Raw genomic sequence first — 10,277 nt, forward strand, 5'->3', positions numbered from 1 at the left:
AAGTGAGGTATCTTGCACCTCAGCATCAAGAATAATATGTGGAAAACCTTTGCTGTACTATGAAAGTTGGTTCTGGTAATGATCTCTTGAACCCTCATCCCCTAGACCTCCATTTCCCGTTGAGTAGTAATTAAAAAAAAAAAAAAGAAAAAAAAAGAAAAAAAAAAACACTTCACAATAGTTGAGAATTCTGTTTTTAAAAAACTGCTCTTAGTCTCTGTGTTGTTCTTTACATTTTTCTTTTTGGCTTTTGTTTTGTTTTGGAGGGAAGAGAGACCAGGAGTGAGGAGGAGCAGTTAGCCAACAGTTGGAAACTGTCACTATCTACTTGGCTTTTCATCTTAGAGATTCAAAAGGCTAGGTAGAACTATATGGCAAAAAGAAATAAAATAATTTAAGCACCGTATTTAATCAATTATTCCACTGTTTTTTTTTAAAAAAAAAAAATTATCTCAGGGAAGGCAACTACTTTAAAAATCAAAGTCTGTCTGTTAGAGCCTTGATTAAGCCTCCAGACTGCCATCTCAGGGGGACCATTTTAGTAACAGAACTGAAAGTCAGTGTTTGATGGCTGAAATTTGTCTGAAATGTTTATTGCCTTTGAAGCCACACACCTAAGTGATGATTCTCAGCTACCCCTGGAACGTTTGGTGGTTTATGGAGGTGTTGTAGGTGGTCACAGTAACTGGGAAGCTCTAATGGCAGTAAGAGGAAAGGAATCAAAATCTCAAATAATTGTCCCACCCAAATGGTTAATATTGTCCCTCTGATGAAGCATGATATGCAGTGAACGTGTTCACTTCAGAAGTATCATGGATAGTCACTACCCTGTGTGACTTTAAGAAACAGGCTTCAGAATTGTAACTTTCTTTATCATGAAAAGAATCAAGAACTCAATATCTAGATCAGTGGTTTCCAGTCCTAACAGCATATCAGAATTCCTAGGATGTTTCTAGAATTGAGCCCCCACCTCACCAACTGACACTGAATTTTTGAATCCAGGCTTTTGTATTTTCTAAAACTCCCTTGGGCCATTTCTTTAGATGTTTGAATTGTCTAAAATATGCATACACAGCCTGACGCAAGGCTGCGGCCAACTGTGTGAGGCCAATGGTATAGAATCCTGAGCCGTCTAGGTTTCAGCAGACCTTAAAGCTTCCGCCATTCAGTGGATGTCCACGTGCTCTCCAAAGCATTTCTATCTTTACTATATGGCCTTTGCCTCTAATGACAAGGCAGCTCTAATTCCACAGCGATGCCGTGTTAGAAAACTCTCTTTCATTAGCACAGGTTCTCGAAACCAACAAAAGCAGAGAAGACAAATGGGAAGAGGACAGCACAGAAAGCAGGACCAAGATGAACGGTGGGCGGGTGCAGGGTCATGCGCACACCCGCAAGTGTAGGCACATACACACCCCCAATTACAGCGTTGAGATGACCACACACACGTGTACACACACACACACACACATACGGACAATCTAGCAGTTGGTGGATTTGCACACAGTTATCCACTCACAGTTATCCACTCCACAAAGCTTCCCATGTGGTGTGCCACAAATCCTCTGGGAACGGTAGGTGCCAGCTGACTGGTGTCCAAACCAAGATGAGAAGGCATATACAAGAGGTCCGAGAATGCAACAGAAATACAGAACATGGTTCCCTCTGTATTTATTTATTTATTTATTTATTTTTAAAGATTTTCTGTATTTCTTCATGAGAGACAGAGAGAGAAAGGGAGGCAGAATGACAGAGGGAGAAGCAGGCTCCCCACTAAGTAAAGAGCCCGATGCAGGCCTCGATCCCAGAACTCTGAGATCACAACCCGAGCTGAAGGCAGACACTGAACCGGCTGAGCCACCCAGGCACCCTGATCCCTTGTGTATTTAACAAACCAAGTAAGGAGGTGGCTGTTAGGTGCAGACAAAATGAAATTCGGTTTTTACTCTCCTAGCACTTTCAATTGGTTCGTTGACCCGGACAAACATGTGAACAGCTAACTCTGACAGGTACTCTTAGTGAAGTGTCAAAACAAATAAACAAAAAGGCTCATGGTTGCAGCTTATTTTTATTGGACACCTGAAAGCATGTTGGATTTCCCTAAGAAAAGAGTAAAATCCCAAGACATTTTTGCATGGAATGAAACAATAAATACATATATGCATGCGTGCATACATACATACATGCCTACATGCTTACATACAGGTGTGCTGCATATATCTCCACAGTATCTGGTGGCCTGAATAAGAAAGGAGAGGCTAGCCAAAGGAGGTCTAGGCTGATCAAAACACCAGCCGTATCCTTAGATTTCTTGTTAGGAATTGAAGTCATCCTGGCAACAGGGATATTAATCTCACCTATGAACAGAATTCTAAGGCATTGGTTTTAGAGAAGAATTCAATCCAGGCACTCCATCTGTGGAGCCCCAGTAAGAAACTGAGGAGGGGACACAGGACTGACTTGGTTACTGCTCCCACGTTCTGAGAGATTGGGGTCACTCTGACAGCTTCTCTGAAGTTAAGGAGGCAACTTTACAATATAGTTGAGTTCCAGGGAGATGCTTTTCAACTCTCCACTACCCGCTACATACCCCATTTGCCCATTTGTGCCCACATATAAGCAAGCACACCCCTCTCCCACACTGTAGTGTACAGTGAGACATGCATTCAGCATCAGGGAATTCAGACCTGCTTCTATCTCGTGGGACTGCTGGGAGCAAGTATGTAGGAGGTGGTTTTAGCAAACTGCCAGGAAGTGCAAAGCAAACTTATCCCTTGCTGCCTTCTCCCTGGTACTTAAGGCTGTTCTGTGAGTGCCCACAATCTGTGGTATATCATCCCTACATCACCATCTCTTACTCTCCCTATAAATGTTAACCACCTCTATATCCTGTTAACAGAGATGGTACCCAAGACCTCAGAAGGAGCATCCCTTGTAGCTTCTTCCCCTTCCTTTTGATCCTGTTACTTGCATTATCTTTGTTGTACAAAGCTAGTTCTAAAAGAGGAAGGCCCAGGTTTCTTTGTTCATCAAGAGAACAAAGTCCCCCAACTACTGAGACAAGGAATTTTCTCCTATTTGTACCTTTGAAGCTGTGCTGTTTAAACATGACACTGACAAGAAATTCAAACAAGCAAACCTTATTGTAGACAATTCCGTTGCATGCACATTCTTGAGCTTAGGAAAGAGTGTCTTTGGTAAGTTGGCCTGGATTTAAGAAAAAAAAAATTTAGTTGGCTATTTTTAAGCATAACTGACTCAAACTCATAAAACAAGGGAAAATTCAGTGCTGAGCTTGGAATGTGTATTGGCCTGTATTTTGCAACCTTCCTTTCAAGCCGTGTGGCAGAGTTGCGACACGGTTATTTAATCAGCTGCCAGAGAAGTTTGGTATGTCAATTTGGTAGCGAAGTCCTAATTCCAAATATTCACACACTCTTTGTAGCTATATTTGGATAGAACTCCAGCCCACTTTCATCTGGTAGTCACGCTTTGGGTCAGATGCTCTAACTGAAGGTAAGGATTGAAGAGGAAGTGATAGAGCATATTGGAAAGTGAGAAAAGCTGTCCTTCGATGTTGATTTTCTGTGGTCCCAGCTGAGTGTTTGAGCTGAGCTGCTTATGTATCTATGTCAACAAACAAGACGTGATTTTATTTAAAGATTTTATTTATTTATTTGACAGAGATCACAAGCAGGCAGAGAGGCAGACAGAGAGAGAGAGAAGCAGGCTCCCTGCTGAGCAGAGAGCCCGATGTGGGGCTCGATCCCAGGATCCTGGGATCATGACCTGAGCCGAAGGCAGAGGCTTTAACCCATTGAGCCACCCACATGCCCTTCTGTATGTGATTTTATCAAAGGCTGACAAATAACATTTGTTCCTTTCTGAGGTTGTCCAACATAATGTACCGTGAAAGTGAGCAAGTCAGCTCTTCAAATTCATTTTGAAAGTACCTATCTTAACTTATCTATGCGTTTGAAAATTAAGAGGGTGTGAGGGGCAGAGAGAAGCGCATTTGTTTGCCCAGTGGCCTCAAATAGCTTATAAGGGAAGAGAATTCGAGACCTTTTTTTTTTTTTTTTGAAAGATACCTTATAGAGTCTGTTATTTCTTAAAGTCAGAAAATTCTGCTTAACATCTAGTTTATAATTTCCTTTCTTTATTTTCACGAATCTGTGCAGCTTTTGCACAATCCATGTCACTTCCTCTGAATCGTGAATTCCTGGACACACAAAACAGAGCTTGACTTTTTAAATAGAACAACCTATGTGGCAGCCTAAATCAGTTCTTTAGAACTTCGGAGGGAGAATGTTACTTAACAAGTCAGCAAAATCAGTTTATTCTGGGTTTTAGATGACTCTTAGGAATGTGAGCAACTTTACCTGGGTGGGGGCGGGGGAGCATATCTGCTGAGGCACCAGGGCCACTGCATGGAAGGTCTTAGCCTTATTCTAACTGCTTAGGCTCCATATAATGAAAATATCCACGTGAAGCCCCCAAAGGAGGTAACTGATGGAAAGTTAGGATCCCCCAGCCTTGGATGTTATAAGCTCTTTGTTTGAAGTCCTGCTATTTCTAGAAAGTAGATGGATTCAAAAAAGCAAGGTAAACTCAGAATAGATAAGAAAGAATGAAGTTGTGAGAATCTTCCTGTGCAAAATATTTCCATGGCAACAGCATCAATAAAAGAATACGGTGTGAAGGCCAAGGACAGCCATTGGGGGTACTGTGTTTGCGTCTCTCGTGGATTTCCTAAGAGACCTTGGTGTGGGCCATGGGTCTGGCTGGCTCTGCAGAGTGCTCTGATCACAATGTTCACAGGGCTGCCTGGAACTGTGGGTTTGAGCCTCGCTATTTGTACCTTCATCTTTAGAGCCTTTACCATAGTCTTCCCACGTCATGATGACCTATTTCTTCTCACTTGGGTGCCAGCCCATCCATTTGGCACCCATCCAGACAACCTCCCATTCTCATCACCCCTCCTTCTCCCCATTTCATGTCCCATGAAACGGATTCTTTTCCCAAGCCTCAATCAAAGCGTTCCTATATTTACTTGTTCCTCCCAGTCCTTTCTATGTGCTGGCTCTTCTTTTTTGTGCCAAGGTGGGACCAGCCAGTAACTGCTTCTTCTGTCAATGAAATGTTATTAGACAATTACAAACTGGAAATAACAATACTACCAGCTATTGGTGATAAATCTAACATTTCTGGTAGAAGACACAGGTGGGCTGGCTCGGCCACTCCCAAGGAAGGCGGGTGGGGAAAGGAAAGGGAGTAGGGACTTCTTGCTCTGTCTTTGGCTAAGGGGCATCTCCGCCCTGCTTTACTGCTGGAACTCCTCCCAGGGAGAAATGACTCAGGGTGGCCCTCTTGCGGTAGACCAGCATTCCTGAGATTCTTTTCTGAAATAAGAGGTAACTCTAGAACAATAGGTCCCGTTATTAGTTATTATTTAGATTTTGTTCTCATCATTATCCAAAGCTCCCAAGTCAAGAATCTGGAAATAATATAATGAGGTGCTAAAAACCAATTTGAGAACAGTAAGCCAGATATATCTCTAATTTTAAATAGCCCATAATCCTAAAATGTTTTATTGCTTTATTGTTTTATTTCTTCAGAACACAGACCAATACTTAAACAGAACAGTTAGTTTAAGACTGTTTCTTTTGAATATTTTTGTCATCTGGAAATGCCTGTACATAAGCCCCATGACAGATATGCTTGACTAAAACCTCTGCTGACATGCCACCAACCCTCAGAATAGAAGAGAGAGCCAGCATCCCATGATTCTAGGGGGAAAACATCCAGAACTGGGGAAAGAGCACATTTTCTGAAACACAACAGTCTAAATATGTGACAATCTAATACTGTGTGTGTGACTCTCATAATCTTATAACCCAAAACAGATTCTCTAAGTATCAAAATTATATTGCTTTTGCTAAGACAGAATCCAAACCCTGTCATTCTTGGACTGAAATAACACAGGACCCAATTTGAGAGAACTAGCTATGGAACTTTGTAAAAATTAAGAAATCCTGGCCTCATCACCTGATTCCAAAGTCTGGGGGAATGTTCCAGCTTTCATAGTTTTTTTTGTTTTTTTTTTTTTAATCATTCTCTGAGTGATTGCAGGGTACAGCAAGGCTGAGAATTAACACTAAATTATGGTCCCCTTGATGGAATGCTGTGGAGACTAGGAGGAGAGTCTCTTCACATTTGTTTATAAGTTTATTTTGAGGTAGTGGACTACTCAGGATGTGAGCAGTCATGCCACAGGTTACCTTTCAGGAATCATCAACATTGACCAAGCTCATTGTGAACAAGGATTTGTCTTATTCTTCTTCTGGGCCTTAGGATCCAACAGTTTACCTCGTACAGAGTTGGTGTTCACAAATATTTGTTAAACGGAACATTAATTCGAGTGCCCAAGACTTCTCCCTAAAGAATGAAAGAGAATTTAAAGGTCAAGAGAGTTCTACTAAACAACCAATATCATGTATCATAAAACATTTTGAAAATTGCAAAAGACGGGTGCCTGGGTGGCTCAGTGGGTTAAAGCCTCTGCTTTCGGCTCAGGTCATGATCCCAGGGTTCTGGGATCGAGGCCCGCATCGGGCTCTCTGCTCTGCAGGGAGCCTGCTTCCTCCTCTCTCTCTCTGCCTGCCTCTCCGCCTACTTGTGATCTCTGTCTGTCAAATAAATAAATAAAAATCTTTAAAAAAAAAAAAAAAGAAAATTGCAAAAGACATTATTCCAGAAGGAAAGATTATTTTAAGTGTATGCCCTATAATAGTCTCTATATTTTAATATGCATAAGAATGAATTCAGTTTTTCAAATTCATCCCCTTTCCAATTGTTTCCATTTCCTTGTCAAGGAAAATAGAAATATGATACCCTTTCAACTGGTAAATATGTTTGAAGAGTAAAAGAAAAGGGACTTTAAAAAGTATGCATACCTCTGGGACGCCTGGGTGGCTCAGTTGGTTGGGCAACTGCCTTCGGCTCAGGTCATGAGCCCAGCGTTTTGGGATCGAGTCCCACATGGGGCTCCTTGCTCAGCAGGGAGCCTGCTTCTCCCTCTGCCTCTGCCTGCCATTCTGTCTGCCTGTGCCCGCTCCCTCTCTCTGATAAATAAATAAAATCTTAAAAAAAAAAAAAAAAAAAGACTTTCCTTTAAATAAATAAATAAATAAAGTATGCATACCGGGGCGCCTGGGTGGCTCAGTGGGTTAAGCCGCTGCCTTCAGCTCAGGTCATGATCCCAGGGTCCTGGGATCGAGCCCAGAGTCGGGCTCTCTGCTCAGCCGGGAGCCTGCTTCCTTCTCTCTCTGCCTGACTCTGCCTGCTTGTGATCTCTCTCTGCCAAATAAATAAATAAAATCTTTAAAAAAAAAAAAAATGTGCATACCAGAAGTCAGAAGCCACCCAGCCTCATACACAGCCAGAGTTCCATAGCATAAAGAAATTAAATAAATGACTGCTTTGCAAGGCTTCAAGATCATCATTCGGTGAAAACTATAAATTAAATGTGTGCTGGCCTGCTAAAGGCAAAGTTGGAACATTTATTCCCAGATTTTCTTCAACTACCAAATTAAAATCCTTTATCTTTGCATTTGGACCCAAGATGCAGATTATTTCAGGACACAGGCCTCTGTAGGTAGGCAGTCATTAAGATAAATACTCTATTTGACTCCTCTATTATACTCAGAAAATGGAGTAGCCTCTCCCTCATGTGGACTTAGAGGAAGACGGAATTTAGAAGTTGACAAGGCCAGAAATCAATGTCTCGTGCCCCAAATCCTTTCCCTTGAACTCCTTGGCCTTTTAAACTTCAAGGCACTCCACCAAGAATGAGAAGACCCGGGATTCTATTCCCGGCACTGCTAGTAAGTGGCTCTCTGACCTTGACCCGATGACGTACCATCAGGGCCTCCTTCCTCAGCTGTAAAATGAGAGGGTTGGCTAGATGATTTCAGAGGTCCTTTCTGGCTCTAAAATTCTCTACATCTAGAAACACCCGCCATGACATTTATGCACTCAATGTTTTTGTTTCACCCTTTCCAAAATGTTATCGTCTGTGGTATAAAATTATTATGCATATAGACCTTGTTAAGTCCTTTTTGGGATTTTCCTTTTTGTCTCTCGACACCTAACTGGTGTTGCTGCATTTACTTGACATGAAATGTTATTTTGTTCATGTCCTCACGTATTAGTTCTACATTGAGATAAGATTAGTATGGCACCAGATTTGCGCGATTCTTCCAAATTCTCTCCAAGAGACAGAGCAATGATTTGGGTCAATTTCATATTTGAAGGCATAAATCTATAAATTGGTTTAAAAGCAATCTAGATTATACCACAAATTGCATTTTTGCCATAAAGTTTTCAGCCATTCTTGACATCAGCTTGAAAATGTCAGGCACTTCAAGGTACCCAGATATCCCTGAGGGGCTAAGTATACCAGCCTTGGTCTTTTATGTACCTAACAGTAGGAACTTTTCTTAAAGTTTTAAAAAATGTTTTTCGTGGAAAGATTCAAAAGCACCTGTGCTGAATTTTTCATTGACTTCCTGTCCTTTCATTATATATATATGTGTGTGTGTATATGGCATGGAAATTGAAGCTAATACATATAAAAATTATTCAACGAAAAGGGTTGGTAAACACTAGAATAAGTGATAGACGTGGAGTGAAATTCTTGTCAAAATTCCTAGTTTGGATCTGCATAATTTCAGGTGAGCTTTACCATGACAAGAAGCAGATGAAGTACCTATGATAAATAATTACTAGGACTTCCATGAAGAGGGTATTGGAATTGGTCCTGTTGAGTGACAGTACAGAGGATAGCCCAACATCATTTCTCCCATAACTTAGCCACATATTATCTGAAGTTCCGATAGGATTTAAAAACCAGTCTTAATTATATTTACAAAGGACACATCGAAATGAAGAGGTTCAGAGTGGAAGAAAGTTGTAGGGGCAGAAATGTTACCAGATAATTCTGTATAGGTGCTTTGTGGCAATCCTTTTCCCCCACTCCAGGATTTTCCTCCTGTCCTGGTAAGGATAGAGGCAGGAATATGCTACCTTTTTGGGGGTGCATGGCACTAAAAGTATCCCCTCACACTCTGACAACAACCTCAGGAAGTAAATAGAAGTATCCCTTTACAGAAGAAACACACTCGGAATTTCACACAGATGAGTGGTGGCGGTAGGATGGAAACCAAGATCTCCATGACAAAATTCCCCGCCTCCAGTTAAATCAACAAGTTCCAAACCCTATTCCTCCACATGGGCAGCTTTCTATGAATTTTGGGAAATTACTTTATATCTCAGGGTTTTATCAATAAGACTGGGTGAATAATATCAACAGATACATTTGCTATGACTATGAAGTAGGATAAAGATATATTCCAAGTACTTAGTGCAGAGCTTTGCAGAGAGCGGGCTCTCCCTGAGTAATCGTTATTACTGCTATAACAATTATGTTGTTATTGCTTTTGAAATGATGGCAGGCTTTTGAAACACAGCATGATTTCCTTCAATTGCACTTAAGTGCTACCATGAGCAGATTATTATTACTGAACTTTTGAGCTCTCACAAAATACTCCCACAAAATATTCCTAGTAATCTGGAACCAGGCCAAAAAAAAAAAAAATTCATGTGAAAGTGAATGTGTAATGTTTTAATTACCACGCAGGAAATTCTTCAGACTTGAGAGTAAGACCTTAGTATTTATTTATTTTTATTTTATTTTAAAGATTTTATTTATTTATTTGACAGACAGAAATCACAAGTAGATGGAGAGGCAGGCAGAGAGAGAGAGAGGGAAGCAGGCTCCCCGCTGAGCAGAGAGCCCGATGCGGGACTCGATCCCAGGACCCTGAGATCATGACCTGAGCTGAAGGCAGCGGCTTAACCCACTGAGCCACCCAGGTGCCCCAAGACCTTAGTATTTAAACCTTTAATAGGCTTATTTGCCGAAATACACACAAAACTGTTTTAGACACTTTCTTACACCTCATTTAAACCGAACATGAGCAGAGGCATGCGTGTACAAGTTCAGTCACAACCTGGAAATGTTGCTGAGAAGGCATCTCTCCCAGTATTTCCAGGATAGATTGATTGGGCCATGGTCTAGGGGGCCCCTCCATATACTCGGGCTGCGGTACACCTCAGCTGAAAGCAAGCACATGGGTATCTCGTGGTGGTGGTGGTTGTTCTCTTCCCATGATAAATATCATTCTTTCCCATGGTATCTGACTTCCTCTGGCGGG

Source organism: Neovison vison, chromosome 1, assembly GCF_020171115.1.
Source record: "Neovison vison isolate M4711 chromosome 1, ASM_NN_V1, whole genome shotgun sequence".
In the NCBI taxonomy this organism is placed as follows: Eukaryota; Metazoa; Chordata; class Mammalia; order Carnivora; family Mustelidae; genus Neogale; species Neogale vison.